Here is a 16336-nt window from a genome sequence, read left to right on the forward strand (position 1 = left end):
TTAGGAAAAGGCACTATTTTATCTGGAACTTTATAAAAATTCAGCCATTTGCTATCACTTCCATTAAATGCATGTCACATTCATACATAAAGAATATTTTCCAAAAAGCTTAGAAAGGCAGTTTGATATGAATACATTTCTAAAACAATTGAAAACAGGGGGAATCTATTCCTACGGAAAGATAAGAAAGAGCAGGAAACTACTTATTTATGCCACTTTCAGAGTTTTAGATATATTCTTTTACATCAGAATCTACATAAAACATTGTTTTTCACCCTATAACATTTTAAAAGTAAACTATATTAATCTCCAAGTTTTTAGTTATTATCCACTCCAAAGCAGTCAAGTACTAACTTTCTGATAAAGCATAATACACACAGAGAAAGACCTCTTTGGAAAGACACACAGACAAATAGACAAACCAAACAGAGAAGTATTATTCTTCATCATGGCAATAAATCTCAACTGCTATTCTAGGAAAGTCTAAATCTTGGACTTGAAAGGAAACTGAAACTGAAACTGTTAAATCAAATCATCTCTCTGTGACTGCATGTTTCTCTGTGACCACAAGAGCTATTTCTAATTTATTTAATGATATTGAATTAAGTCTCCATTAATGCTTATTCGAAAACAGTTTCATCATTACCAAGAATGGCTGCTATTAACTGCAAAGAAGGTAGCCCTGGGCACTGAAAGATCAAAGAGTAATAAATAAGCTTATTGGTTCAGCAAGGCACTTTTAAATCTGTTTATAACTGTCTCTGAAAACTTTCTAAACTTGCTAATGGTGTAGTATTATAGTTCTGATTGCATTTGAGTTTATTTAATTATGCTAATTATTCACAGTTTTCTTACCCTGGTTGTTTCAAACCATGAGCTGATGGATGTTACAACAGTCGGGGCATTCATGCACAGGCATCTATTTACTTCATTTCTAATGCATGCTAACATGCTGATACATCTGTTCTTGTTACTTGACTGTTTCAAAGAATACTGATTTTGACATCGATCCAATTATTTCATCTGGAGATTATTTACTATATAATAATAATAATTCAGAGCAGATCTTCCTACCCGACAGACTCAGACTGGGCTGTCTGCAATCTCTCATGTGTGCCCAGTGAAACCAAAGAGGCTGTTCCAGGAGTAATGTACTGTTGCATGTGAAAAAGAGAAGCAGACTCCAGCCCATTGTTACAAGATTATTGCAGAACCCATTGTACTGAGTGCCAGATGATAAAAGGGCCAGCGTTTGTAGCTCGGAACAGTCTTGAGAGTGAAGACAAGTAGCTTATGCTTAGCAAGGTACAGTTACAAAAACAAGTGAGTCTGTGCAGATGAGTCAGAATTGTGATAGGAGAATTGTGGATAGAACAATCCAAATCATCAGGACAAAGAAAAGAATATTACAGCAGCAGATACTCAAGTCCCAGGATGAAAGTTTGGCCCTGTGGCTGTCATTATCATAGGGATGTTATGGGGAAAATCTCTGAAGGCTTTAGAGACAGGCAGATAAAAACACAGGAAAGAGGCAAGTGAAAAATGAAGTCCAAGTCTAGAAACAGACCTGAGAAATACACTGAATTATTGTGTTTTCCTCAGTGCCTAGGAAAGCCATAGGGAAGATAATGACCTCTTTTTGGCTAGTTTGAACTTCAGCTGGTTGTGAGGCCTTAATGAAAAAAGGCAGAAACAACTATAGTGATTCCAATTGAAATTATAGGGGGAAATTACATTACTCAGAGATATGTAAGAGAAGAGATTCATTTCAACAAATATGCTTCAATAATTACAAGCTGTTACTAATTTTAAACTAATTTTACAAGGTCACTTCTACCTACAAACATAACTGAACAACAAGAGCTACACACAGGATGTATTTCCCTTGAAATAGTGGGGAATCAGAAATATCAAGGGGACATTGACCTTTACAGAGATCTCCAGAAGAAATCTACAGTTACCTGCTGGAGTGGGGTCCTTGGATTTATTCTGAATCCTAAAATCTGTTCTTCCTTCTCTTTTTCATGTATATGTTTAGAGTTCTTTTTTCTGCAATGCTTATTGTTTTGTGGTGCAGACTTTATTTACACTCCACATGAATCCTTTATCACATACAGCTTCACATAGGATACAAAGGGATGCCAGTTCCACATTTCTGAACCTCTCATATCAATGTTTTGAATTATAACAATTTTTCAAGAGAATATGCACCTAATCCACAAGTACTATGCCTATGGCAATAATTTTTCAAAGTATGTGTGTTTGCATTGAGTGCACTGCAATGACGGCATAAAACACTTCTGATCAGAATTCAGTATGCAGATAACATTTCACAACACAGGACATGGAGATTGGCTTCATCAGAGATGAAAACAAAATATAGCCACTCTAAAAAGAAAAGGTTATAGCTGTTAATGTGAGGAGTTTGGCATGATATTAAAAAAATTGTTGTCTTGATTGGATTGCATTAGGGCAGGATCCTCTAGGAAACACAGGGATTTCTCATCTTTTGTAAGTAATTACCTGAAAAGTAGAGGAGGATGAAGGAAACTCTGGAAAAGGGGTAAACACATTCCCCAGCCACCATGTATGCAGCACCATCAGTTCATGGAGAGCTAGAAGCAGCAATATCATGGGTAGCAGAGAACACTCCCTCTGCCTTTCCCTCCAACCTTCCTCTCCACCAATAAATGTGGCAAAGTTCCGGTTCCCTGGAGCCCAGTACCTGCGCATATTTCCCAGTTTGTCTCCTCTGGCCTCAGCAAAGAAGTTTACATGGCTTGCACTAGCTGGATTTCACCACAGAGAAGCAGGTAAAGAAAGAAGAAGTAGACAGGGGCTGTTTCCTTTCTTCTTGCACAATGTAGCAGTCTGAGAAAGTTCAGACCAGCCTGGCAGGATGGTCTTTTCCACCATAACTTGCTGTGTATCTCAGCTCTCCCTGCTTGTTTTCCCCTTCGCTTATGCATTGCCTCCCCAGATCTCCTTAACAATCAAAACATAGTCCAATTTAAGTCAGTCAATGAAGAGCCTGGAAAGACTCAAGACTGTGTTTTCCAAGAGATTAAATTCCAAGGGCAGAGCCTTCTTTGCTGCCTCACACCTCCCTCTTGAAAACACTGAAACATTTGGGGAACTGTCACGTTAGATATTTTTACCAAGATCTAATGCAAGGAGACTGGAAACTGACCCCATTCATACAAAAAGAAAAAACCCCAAACAACAGACAAGCAATAACAAAATGAATTTGTGCAGACAGCAGTGCAGAGATGGCAAAGCAAAGGGGATTGTGTTTACTTAGCAAGCTGATATTTTCTTGAAGGAGCTAGACAATGTAAATCCTCAAAGGCAAGCTCACTACTAAAAATTGGATTTGCACACTTGCATTTGGCAGAAATCTAGCTCTCAAATTCAAGATGATCATTACTCAAGGCAATCAAAAATGCTTTTGTTTTTGTTCAGTTTCTCTAGGGTAAAACTGTCTACTGAGACCATGACATTCAGTCTGCATGTCTTTAAATCAGCACCTTATCATCAGTTACTATATTTTTATTACCACATATAATAAAGCCAAGAACTTTCCATCTCTGGAAAAGAGGCTGTTCTTGCTGTGATTTGCTCAGAAGGGGTGAATACACAATGCAGTATCACTGGCCAACAGCTGCCATTGCACTGGGGACAGCCAGCCAGGTTTACCACTGCCACACACGGGCTTGGGAGGATGAGTAGATTCTGGCTATGCAGAGTTTAGGGTTCCAAAGGGTATTAGAGTCCAGCTCACATTACTGAGTGTCCTTTAGCTTTTGTTCTTTTCTCTCCCAGACAAGGCCTTTTCCTGAGCCTTGCTCGGTTTCTCAGAAAACAAAACCCGGCACGGGAAGCAGTATATGGAAACAAGAGACAACTGGTCCTTCATACTTACACTAGAAATCTGTAATTTGTTTTTTCTTCACATTGTAAATTATTCCAATTCTAAACACGTGCTGGAAAAGCTGCTTTTCAAAATCTAAAACTGCTGCAGAGGATCATGTGCCAATATTTAGACCACCAGCCGTGAAGTTGAATTTTCCATTTTCTCTTCTGATGTTTGATTGAGCACCTTTTATATTGAAAAATGACTCTTCTCAGAGAGGGCCCCATAGCACACACATATTTTATCAAAATGTAAGGAGACTCTACTAGGAGCAATCCCATCTCAGGAACTGACAAATCTGACCTAGGTAAAACGTCAGTCCAAAATATCTCCTTAAAACGAATTCTTCATGACTTGTGCAACAACCTTCACTGAGACAATCTTCACTGAGGAGATGGGAGAAGGCTTTTATTACCTTCATCTCCTGTAATTAATACTGAGAACCAGCAAAATACTTAAACATCATGATTCCAAATATTTGTATTTCAATGCTAAAACACTTAGTGTATGCTTAAACACTGTGCTGGATCAGGACTTGAGCACATTTGTGTGTACCCAGTTCAGCAGTGCAAAAGAACCGGACAAACCCCTCCACTTTCTGAGTACTCTCATAAAATCCCTGTTTATAATGTCAGTCCAGACAGGACCACTGCTGTCCCTTCTCTGGGCCAAAACTCTAGTTCTCCGCTTTCTAAGGCTGTGTTTGTGTTGTCTGTTTGCACTAGACTAGTCAATGCTGTGCTGGCCAACACTCCCATATTTTTACTACCACCTTGCTTGGTGTTCAAACCCCTGTGATACAGCTTTTGCTGGTAAACTTCCAGAGTCCCATACACTCCTACTGGGATCATTGCATGTCACAGGAACATCAGGTGGTGGCACTCAAATTCAAAATATCCCAGTAATTTCTGTGATGACTGTAGCACTTCAAACAATAACCTCCTAAATCTCTGCCTTTAAACAGCACACTAACTAAGACTAATAAAGAGAGCTGCTGACTGCACTTCATGGAATCTGGTAGAACCTTGCAAGGGCCTAAAAGATCACTCCCTTCCTGACCTTGGAAGTTTAGGGCTCAGCATGTAATTGTTTTCATGCAGGATCAGCTCTGGCCTAGGTGTCATTACTGAGATGTGCATGACTTCCCTTCATTAGGCAGCGTCAAGAGTTGCAGCTAAGTGGGTCGCAGATGCGAATAGAGCTCAGTGCAGCTGCTTAAACTCGTTGTTCTCTTTCAGCTGAGCATGGAAAGCACTGACTCCTGTGCACGAAAAAGCCACTTCACTAGCACTTGTCAAACGTCATATGATGAACACATTTAGGGGTTCCTCACGCTTAGTACCTCTGAGTCTACCCTCAAGGGCCAAGATACCACAGGGAAAATTGCACTCTCAGTATTTTCAATGCATGAATCTCTGCAAGCAAACATTTCCTCAGCAGTTTCCAAACATGGTTTTTGAGAATTTGCAACTTCAGTTTGGAAGGGACACTTGCATTTTAGACAGCATTTCCAAACAACCAAACCTGAAAAATCAAAAAGCACAGGGTTCCAGGTGCCACTTCATAAATTAACTCAAATATCAAAAGTGTAAAAGGTAAGGTTTTCTTGTCCCAGAAAGCACAAAGAACTGAAGATTTCCTGGTATCACAGCATCCAAATTCCAGTATATTGCTGGTCGGCGGTCTATGTACAAGTCATGAACGGGACGGGACTGCTGAGGAACGCATCTCGAGCTGTTTATTTTCCAGCATCAGCCTCATTACATGGTTATGACAATGGGAAGATGCCAGCAGCTCACATCTTTGGCAGCAGACTAAAAACTTAATGTTACAACTTACTTTACAACTTTTTTGACCAATCACACAAAGCAAAAGCATATTGACAGTAGTTCTATCCAACCACTATAAGCATATAACCTTTGGTTAAAACAATGCTCGCTCATTTTGAATACAATACCTGCTTGTAAGCCTTAAGACACAATGCACAGAGCTCCATTATTAAGCTTAGATCTTCCTAATATCTCACTAGATATACTTTCCTGTAGCTTAGGGAGTTATTCTAGGCAAGCTTTAATACACAGACCATTGTTCTATTTGTCCTTACTTTTCCACTTCTTATATAACTTTTCTGCTGACAAATCTTATGGCTACTGCTCAGCTCTAACCACGGTTCTGCTGTCCCTGAGGCCTGCCTTGTGCAGCTTTCCCAAAACCCTCTGATTTTAAGAATTCCCACAATTCCCCCTCTCAGTTCAACTAAAAAGAAACTTTTGTAACTGTGTTGTTTATTACCTACTTTGCGCTTTGTGGCTTTACTGGAATATCTCTGCTTATTACTTGCTTAAAGCATCCTTTTTGCTCGCATTAAGTATTGCTATATTATAACACAGCAATTTTAATGCTGTAAAACTCTAGTCAGATGAAAGGGCATAAGTCATATTTGATAGCAATTATGATTCATTGTTTAAAAAGTTTTGCCTGTTCTATGGTCTTAATTTAAAACTTTTTTCTGTGTTTATACTTTTATCTATTATTTCTGTAAGATTTTGAGAACTCTTTGTGAATCAATTTCTTACTTCTCTCTCGTATGAGAAAAACTGATAGTTTTGTGTATCATTTGTTGTACACACTGAAGTATGTAAGGTATCACTATTAGTATCACTACTAAAACATTTAATACATTTAAATGTATTTTATAAAGTTTTCTTAGCTAAGGTGTAAAGCTCTATTTTTGTAACAAATTATCTAACTATGACCTACTTTTTTTTAATTTGAGCTGTTAAATCTTTTTGTATGTTTTTGTGGATGGATTTAGAATGATTAGACAGGTTCACACAACACAATCTTTTAAATTTTTTACAACTATGTCTATGTGTTAGTAAAAGAAAATCAATTGTTCTATTTTGAAGGGTAGCATGTTTAACATTGTTAACATTTGTCAGTATATTACTGGTTGTAGTGGTGTGGCATTAGTTTGTTTACTAAGCTAACATTTAACTTGACTTAATTGTTTTAATGCTATTGTTGAAGTTAGTTGGGGTAAAAACAAACCCGTTGAAACTCTTTTTGTAGTATTCTAAGGCATGAAATCACTCTTACAATTCTCATCATAGTGATGAGCAGATCTTGTTCTCTTATGTTTCTATTTAATGACTGTTTTAGTAGTAGGTGTTATTACAGTGAGCATTCTAATGTTACATGGGTTACTTTTAAGGTGTGATGGAATGTCTTGTTAAGTCTTATTCCTACAAATGAACCAATAGCTTTTTGGTAATTGTTGTAGGTATTGGTTAGCTTTGGAAAGTACATCTTAACTGTCTGAATAATTACACTAAAAACTTGAATTTTTGTATGTAAAATAATGGGGAGTGACATTGTACTTTGGAGGATCACTTTTTCGCGAATCATTAGTTGCAAAGGTAAGGCAAAAATCTATTGTTAAAGAACTAAGGATTTTTAATTTTTGGGGTTTAGATACTGTTTGGGGGAGTTCTTTGGTCTAAATGTTTTAATTTAATATAGGATTGCTTTCATTGTTAATTTTACTAGGCTTACTATTAAATTGTTTTTTGATTAAGAGTAAATCTGTTACTGGCACACCGATTAGACAGGTTGAGAAAGGTTTTTTTGGTTCTGAGTTAGACAAACATGTTCTGGTTTGAAAGTAAAACTAGTGAGAGACTCTAAGTCAGAAATACAATTTATTAGGAAAAGGGAAAAGAAACAAAATACATGCAATAAGACAAAAAAAAAAAAAAAAACACTGACAGAGTCAGAATACAACCTGACACCCCTTTGGCCAGCGTGTTGATAGCAGTCCAAACTGGAGTGGCTGCAGTCCTCCTGGAGTGGCAGACGTGGTTCTCTTGGAGCTGTGGTCCTGTAGAAGGGTGTAGTCTTCCTCTGAAGATCCAGTGGAGTACCCCAGCTGTTCCTCTTGGGAACCTGTGGGAAGGCTGACTGCTCTGTCCTAAACTCTAGAATATATCTAGGTGGGGATGCTTAGCTCTTCCCCCCTGCGCGGAGCATCTCACAATGGGCTGATGTCATTCGGAGTCATGGGTGGGTCCTTGATTACACTTATTAACTGGAGGGAGTTATCTCTGAGTCATGTGGCAGGACGTTGATGGGCCCATTAACAGGAGATAAGGAAAACTGCCCACTAAACAGGAGACAACTGCTACACAGATGGCAATAGAAAACTTCTCAGTCTGGGACAATATGGTATCTGAGTTTGTTGCTTTGGTTAAGGTCACTTAAACATTTGGTTTTAGTTGTTTTACAGACCACCCCCCCTCAGCAGACCCCCCACGCACAACTTCAGAACAAGATCCAGCCACAATTTATTCAGAAGAGAAGCACAGCACAGAAAGAGCAGCCCCTGTTTTGGAAAGCTTCCCCAAACTCTCATCTCCTGAACTGTTCGACTCTCAACTTCTTTAGAACATGACTGTTGACCTTCTAAATTTTCAGAACATAATGAAAATCTCGAATACTTTCTTGGGAACTTTGGAGGTGGATGATTTTGTGGAGGAACGGGAGGACGCTTGGTTGTAGTATCAGTGATGTAGGGAATTTTGGAAGAAACAGAGGACACGACTGAAGATGGAAGCTGATTTGATTCTCCCTTCTTGGGGTTGGGGGTATTGTCTACACTGCTTGAGGAAACTTTGGACACATTAGGAGAAGGGAAGGAACCTTGAACAAAACTTGAGATCTCTTCAGAGGAGGACGAAGGCTTAGCACTACTCGGAATTAAAGCTTTAGAATTAGGTGTTGTGTTTGAGAAAGTTTTTATTATTATTATTTTGTTTAAAGTTGTCTATTAAAGTTTTGGAGATAGGTATTAGTTTGACTAAAGTCTCTTCTTTTTTCAGAGAGATTCGATTGAAATTTTTTTCATTTATTTGGTCTTAGAAATTAAAGGTAAAAGTAGACTTTTAGTTTATACTTTGAGTATCTGCTTTTACTTAGATTAATAAGTTTTTTAGTTTACATTTTGAGATGTTTTAATGTCTTTTATCTTGTAAAATTGTTTTAAGTTGGTTAAAGATGTCTTATTCTCTTTTAGATAGATGGTTTCTTAGTTCATTTTTTAGGAGTCTTTAAAGTTGCTACTTATTACTTATAAGGATATTAGCTATAGACGATGAAGGGGATGATGTATTCTTATTAACAGCTTAGGCGTCTTGTAATAGCACTGTTTATGAGGTTTTTAAAATTTTGTTTAAATTTTTCTAGGCTAGAAATCTTCCTCACATGGAGCACCATTTATTACTAGTCAGAAGTCTATGTATAAATCACAAACAAAACGAGACTGTTGTAGAACAGGTCTCAAACTGTTTATTTTCTAATATCACTCTCATTACATAGTTATAACAATGAAAAGATACCAACAACTCACATCTTTAACAACAAACTAAGAACTTAATGTTACAATTTACTTTTAAAGTTTTTTGACCAATCACACAAAACAAAAACATATTAACAGGAGTTCTAACTACTACAAACACATGTACTTTTTGTTAAAACAATGCTTACTTCTTTCAAATACAATCTTGCTTGTAAGCCTTAAAATACAATGCACAGAGCTCCATTATTAAGCTTAAGACTTCTTAATATCTCACTAGATATACTTTTCTGTAGCTTAAAGAGTTATTCTAAACAAGTGTTAATACACAGAGCATTGTTCTATTTGTCCTTACTTTTCTACTTATATAATTTTTCTGCTGACAAATCCTTTAACTACTACTTAGCTCTAATGACAGTTCTGCTGTCTCTAAAGCTTACCTTTTGTAGCTTTCCTAAAACCCTCTAATTTTAAGAATTCCCACACCAGTACAGTGTTATGTGATCTCAGCAACAATCCTCCAGTCACACAATTGATCTGAAGTTCACAAAAATCAGGAATTGTTTTGCCTCTCTCTTTTTTTTTTTTTTTTTTGTTTTATGTCTGACTTAGAAAGCTTGAAACGCAGAAGACAATTACCTTACATACAAAATCTCTTATTTCCCCATGCCATGTTTCTGCTAATGTCAGTAACACATCACTAAACATAGGTCGACCAAAGCAGTCAAACAATCACCTCATTACACATCTGAAATTTTTTTTCATTATATGAAACACCCATCACTGATACAATGTCAAAAGTGAATGAAATACTTATGATGGGAACTCACAAAAGTGTCTAGCATTTTATATGAGATATTTATGGAACCGATTCAGTAGAGACTTGAATATGTGTTCAGGACCCAGTAAAATCCATGAGACATGAACACATGGTCTTGCTGGGCAGGAGTAGAATGTTGAATCACCACTGTAAAATGGGCTTTCACAGCCAGCAACAATACAGTGATTTAACTAACTTGTATGACTTGAGTCAAGTATCTCATGCAGAGGTAGCTGAGTATAATGCTTTATGATGTGCCATGCTTAGTCCTCCTCCCTCTGACTTCCAAGGGAGCCAGAGCTTGCAGAGCACTGGCATTTATCCTGCAGCACAACTGCTCTGTGAAAAATTAATACCGTCAATTTGATTCACAGGGATTTGTGAGCCAGACAGGCAAACTGAAGAAGAAAAAGCCTCTCTCACAAGGGGACAAGGACACGAAATAGGTTGCCCAGCAAAGTCATCAAAGCAAACAGCATGAATGAGACAGTGTTGATGAAGACAGAAGTGGCATTGAAGGCTGCAATAACAAAGCAAGGCAGTGACATGAAGGTAAGAGGCAAAGTAATTGTCTGGTTGAGCCAAGTGTATCCATACAGTCCATCTGCCAGCAACCCATGCAAATGGACACCGAGCACTGAAGATCTAAGTCCTATTTATGTAAATATATTCCAAATGGTGACACAAAAATTCATAGGAACAAATAATTAGTAAACACAACAAAAAGTTTTTGAGAGTATTGGAGGTAATTATTATGAACATTCTTAGCACCTACTGCCAACAAATGAAGGGTTTTCTTTCTGGTTTTTCTTACTAATTATTCTAAAAAGCCAGAACTGTGTCCTCTACATTTGATCCTTTAAAAGTTTATCATATAAAAAAGACTCTTGATATTACAAAGGTGCCACATTTCCAGGCATTCTGGGTCCCCACTCCAGCAAAAAAATTGTCTAAAAGCCAATTTTAGCAGCTAAGTGGATTATCAATTTAGAAAGAGAGTCTCTAAGAAGAATAAAGTTAATAACATTTTACAGTGGAGCAAATAACATATCCAGAGACTGGATCCATGGTGCCTTCATTTCATCCTTAGTGAATTGTAAATAGCTTGGTCAGGCAGAGAATGTTACACAGCCGGTGAAGGAAAACCCTTCCCTCCTCTGTCTCCCAGTTCATCAGCCTATTCAAGCCTTTATCTGTATGGATCAGAAAAAGAAAATAAAAGTGCTTTCTCTTGTCTTCTTTACTACCACTCATCATAAGCTCAAGTGACCCAGATGCAGGCAGAGCCAGCATTCTGGGCAGAGAAGTGCAGAGCATCCTCGATGCCTTCCTCCTCCTGCTTTGTGAGAGCAGCATCTCACTTCACATAGGCAGTGACTGCAGACTTTCACTGGCACGTGGGGGCTGAGGATGGCACAGAAGAGCCTTCTAGCACACATTATGTATAGATACCAAAGTAAAAAGGATACAGGCTTAGAAGAGAGATTATGTGGTCAATACTTAGTAGCTCACAATTAAACAGCCAATTATTAATTGACAGCCAAAAGTGTTTTCCTAGAGCTCAGATGGTTCAGTTTTGGTGCACAAGGTCATCATCCCCAGCTGTCATATATATCTGAAGCCACAAGAGGAAGGGACATACATTAATTTTGGTAAAACATGTGAAATTCATCATCCTGGAGAAAAAAGTTTTACTGCTAGACTTGATGTATGGGTTGAAACTTTGTGCCTTCTGTAAGTCAGTCCTAACTACATGCATGATGTTTTAAAGGGCCTTATTTCAATCCTGACAAATGAGCACCAGATGTTTTTTTTTTTTTAACCGTAGTTGCAGTCTATATGCAACTATATATTCTATATATTTAACATTTCAAGCTCATGTTAAGGTCTGAGAAACTCTCTCTGATCCATCTCTTTCTCCTTAAAAAAAAAAAAAAGCTGTGTGAGAGAATAAAATAAAGAATAAAAATATGATAATTCTGATAAAGTAAATAAATAAATGAAGAACTGAAGTCTTTTCACCAGAAGAAAGAGAAGATAGGTAGAAAATAGTGTCTGGGTTCAGTAATCATTCAGCACAGACCAACCGTTAGAAAATCTCTCATGAAGAACAATGACTTTTGTTCTTTTTTTGCTTATTTCATTATTCCTTTCAAAACAACTGTGCTCTGAAAGGTTCTATTTGACCTGTACATGCCATAAGCAGGAGGTGAAAAGGTCTGTAATTACATTTGAACATTCTGGCTTCTCTGCAGATGACAGTGCGGATGAGGTTCCTTCCATGGGGAAGAAAGTCTAGTTTTTATGATATATTTGCTTAATTAACTGTTTTATTTTCTTCTTTTCTTCCTAAAAGCAGCTGCTCATTCACTCCAATCTCACTGTCCACCTTATCCATTCCAAATGAACCTGATCCATTCTGAAGGAAAGTACTCTCCAGGCCAAGCTTTCCCCTGACCAGAAGCTCACCATGACACCTTGGGCTGGAACTGCATAGTGGCAGCCAGAGAAAGATTTATTCCTGAAAGTGCTAAGTACTATTTTCATTCCTGTTAGGCTGAGTTTTGATTTTCCTTTCCATTTTTGTCTGTCCCAAGTACTTTTCCTTACTTGTTGAATAAATACATTGAAATACTTCCTTTCTCGTTAGCAAAGCAATTTAGTATTTAAATGCAAACTTAAAGCAATGTCAGTGTGTAGGTACACACTGAGCTGGTGCACATACCAAGAGGCTGAGAAACGGGTCCCATTCCTTGATCTACCACTGACTAAATTTGTCACCTTGCTTCAGATTTCACCCATCTGTGAAATGGGATAATGATCCTTCCTTAACTCATAGGGCAAGAATGTCATTAATATTTGGACATGGTTTCAGATTCTTGAAGAAGAGCTTTTCCATTATATCATTTCCCTGTTCTGGCCAGCCCTTGGACTACAGTTGTGACTGTAGTTTCATCTCTATATCCTACAAGGTGCGATGGCTGGGTTTGGTGTCACCACTTCCGACATGCAGTGCCTCTACAATGGATGTTTTTGGAAATAAGACGGGAGCTTTTTTAAAGTAAAGCTTTTGTTTGAAACTCTTCAAACTTCAGGAAAGTTTATACTTGACTCCAGATCCCAATTCAGCTGCTTGGGACCATCAAAGAGAAACCTATCACTGAAAAAGCATATGAAGTTGCAAGAAAAGGGAAGAAAGGGGACAGCAGCTGACAAAAAGATATAACAAAGAAATAAGTGAGCAGAAGAAAACCAACAAAAGCTGAAAGTCCATCAAATCTGTATGCAAAGAACTGGACTTGTTTCAAAAGTGGAACTGAAGACTGTATTAAGACTCAGTTTTCTGCGGCTCTTGTTTTTTGCCTCAACTGGCCCAATGCTAATGCACTACAATACCAACAAAAAGCTGTAGATACTCTGAGTGACTTGATGAAGCAGAGATCTGAAGTGAATGAGCAAACAGTGCAAATGCCATTCCAATTCACTCCCAGGAACACAGTCCCTTAATGATTTCCTAGAGACACGGTAAGCAACAGAAGCAGAGGATTCTTTGCTCCTGCCACAACTGTTCAGAGTCCCCAGACACAGAATGATGTGAAATGATTAATGTTTCATTGTGAATGCCAACCTCATGGAAAGAGGATGGAGATGCTCTTGCTGCTGCTGCCCCACAACAGGGAGATGGTATACATATATATATGTGCATATATATAGATACAAATCTGCACACGGGCTCCATGCTCTGGCACAAGTCACCCTTTGCTTCTGCAGCACCTGTGGGTGACCAATCCTACATTGAACCCTAAGATGGAAAAACAAACCCAAAATGGATGGACTGGTCCTGAAAGGAGCCTGGAACGGAATCCAGCTCTCTGCAGGCACAGTTGTAATACACAGTCCCTTTTGGAAACTGACATGGCCTGACATTAGTAACCACAAAAATGCATATTCCTGTATTACTCACTTTGGCAAAAGTCCCTGTAAGTCTGTTTTAAAAGCTGTCATTTGCACCCAGAGGCACTCCCAAGGCATCAGGGCTGAAATACCTATTCTGACAAAGTGCTCCAGAATAAGGACAGACATACAGAAACCTGCTCTCAGTTACTATTCCACAGAGGCAATTTATCTGTAAATCAATCATGTGGCACACTTTGCTTCAGATTATCCTCTTGATGCCCCAAAGCAGCATCTAATCAGATTTCACTCTATCAAATACTCTATCAAATACTCTTTCACTTTATCAATTTGTGTCATAAGTGATGTAGGAAATAACCCACAATCTCACTCTGTCCTCTCACAGGATAACAGGAACAATCTTTTCCCATGAAGGCCTAAGGTGTTCACTGTACAAAGAAAATACCAGTGTACAGAGAGAACTTTGAAACCTCTGGAGAGATTAGAAACACTTTTGTCTGTCGAAGATTATGTTACAGTCCTGCAGTACTCTACACAGAACTGCAAGACCAAGCTTGATTATTTGAACATAAGGTGAAAGTAGTACATTTTAAGTGCACATTTAAATGGAAGAATTCTTAGAAGAACCCTGGCAAGAAATAGAATAACTTCTTTTACTTTTGGGGAATGTTTACCATTGCATCATTACAAATGAGAAAACGAGGATTTCTGAAATTCAAGACATTAAAGCTGTATGCCTGAAAATCTTCTCAAAGCTCAACCTAATCAGAGAACTAAGGATTCTGTAATTATATGTAAAAGTCTGTAATTATGTGTAAGAGTTTTACCCAGATTTTCATTCTTGACTGCAGAACTGTGTTAAGACACATTCAGAATTCCTGTTTTGGTTGTTACTCTGCTTACTCAAACAAGTTCTATTGATCTCAAAGAGCTTTGTGTACATATGAAAACTGATTAAGAGCTGGGAAAGACCACTGATCCTTTGTCTTTAGTTTTAAGCCTCATGGAATCTGATTAATTCTCCTGAACTTTAATTCTGACATTTTTTGCACTTCTAACTCAAGCAGAGACAGTAAGTTGAGAAACTTCAGCTTCCAAAAGAAAAGTCATACCTTTTTTTTTAATCTGACACAGATGATTAGCAGGGAAACTTCCTTTCTGGAGCACAAGGCTGAGGGCCCTGTGGGGGCTCAGCTGGAGGAGGCTCAGAGGGACCTCCTCGTTTGCTGGAACTCCCTGACAGAAGGGTGTAGCTAGGTGGCGATCAGGCTCTTCTCCCAGGAAACAAGTGACATGACCAGAGGAAACAACCACAAGTTGTATCAAAGCAGGTTCAGGCTGGACATCACGGAGGATTTCTTCACAGAAAGGGCAGTCAGGCACTGGAATGAGCTGCCCAGGGAGCTGGTGGAGTCACCATCCCTGAAATGTTCAAGAAATGACCAGGTGTGGTGCTTCGTGCTCTGGCCTAGTTGACAAAGTGGTCAACTTATTCTGGATTTGATGATTTCACAGGTCCCTTCCAACCTTAATGGCTCTGTGAATCTGTGATTCTGTGAAGTTAAAGTCTTCTGTGCCGTGGTGAGAGCCATGGGCGGTGCTGCAGCCCAAGGAGAGTGGGGTCGGTCAGTGCTGTGCTCGCCTGCCCCTTGTCTCCTCCACACCTCAGACAAGAGGCAGCCAGCCCAGCCTTCCGTCAGGAGCTTCCCACCCGGCTGGGCCGGCAGACCTGAACGCACGCCTCAGTCCTCGGTGCGCGCCACAGCCATCCCTGCTATCGCCGCATCGCAGGGCATCGCTGGCGCCGGTACCACACACCGAGTATCTGAGGGCTCTGACGCCGATGGCGCCAGCCCCGCGCCCGGCTGTCCTATGGGTGAACGGGGGATGATGATGAGTGGGAGGCGGCGATGAAAATGTAAACCGTGGGACGCAACTGCGGGACGTGCGGTCCCCGAGGGCGCTGAGGCTCAGGACGCGGGGCCGGGGCTCAGCCCCGCCTTCCCCAGGGCGCTCAGGGTCGGGACGCGGGGCCGGGGCTCAGCCCCGCCGTCCCCAGGGCGCTCAGGGTCAGGACGCGGGGCCGGGGGCTCAGCCCCGCCGTCCCCAGGGCGCTGAGGGTCAGGACGCGGGGCCGGGGCTCAGCCCCGCCGTCCCCAGGGCGCTGAGGGTCAGGATGCGGGGCCGGGGCTCAGCCCCGCCGTCCCCAGGGCGCTCAGGGTCGGGACGCGGGGCCGGGGGCTCAGCCCCGCCGTCCCCAGGGCGCTCAGGGTCAGGACGCGGGGCCGGGGCTCAGCCCCGCCGTCCCCAGGGTGCTCAGGGTCGGGACGCGGGGCCG

The sequence above is a fragment of the Anomalospiza imberbis genome, chromosome 13 (genome assembly GCF_031753505.1).
Source record: "Anomalospiza imberbis isolate Cuckoo-Finch-1a 21T00152 chromosome 13, ASM3175350v1, whole genome shotgun sequence".
Taxonomy (NCBI): Eukaryota; Metazoa; Chordata; class Aves; order Passeriformes; family Viduidae; genus Anomalospiza; species Anomalospiza imberbis.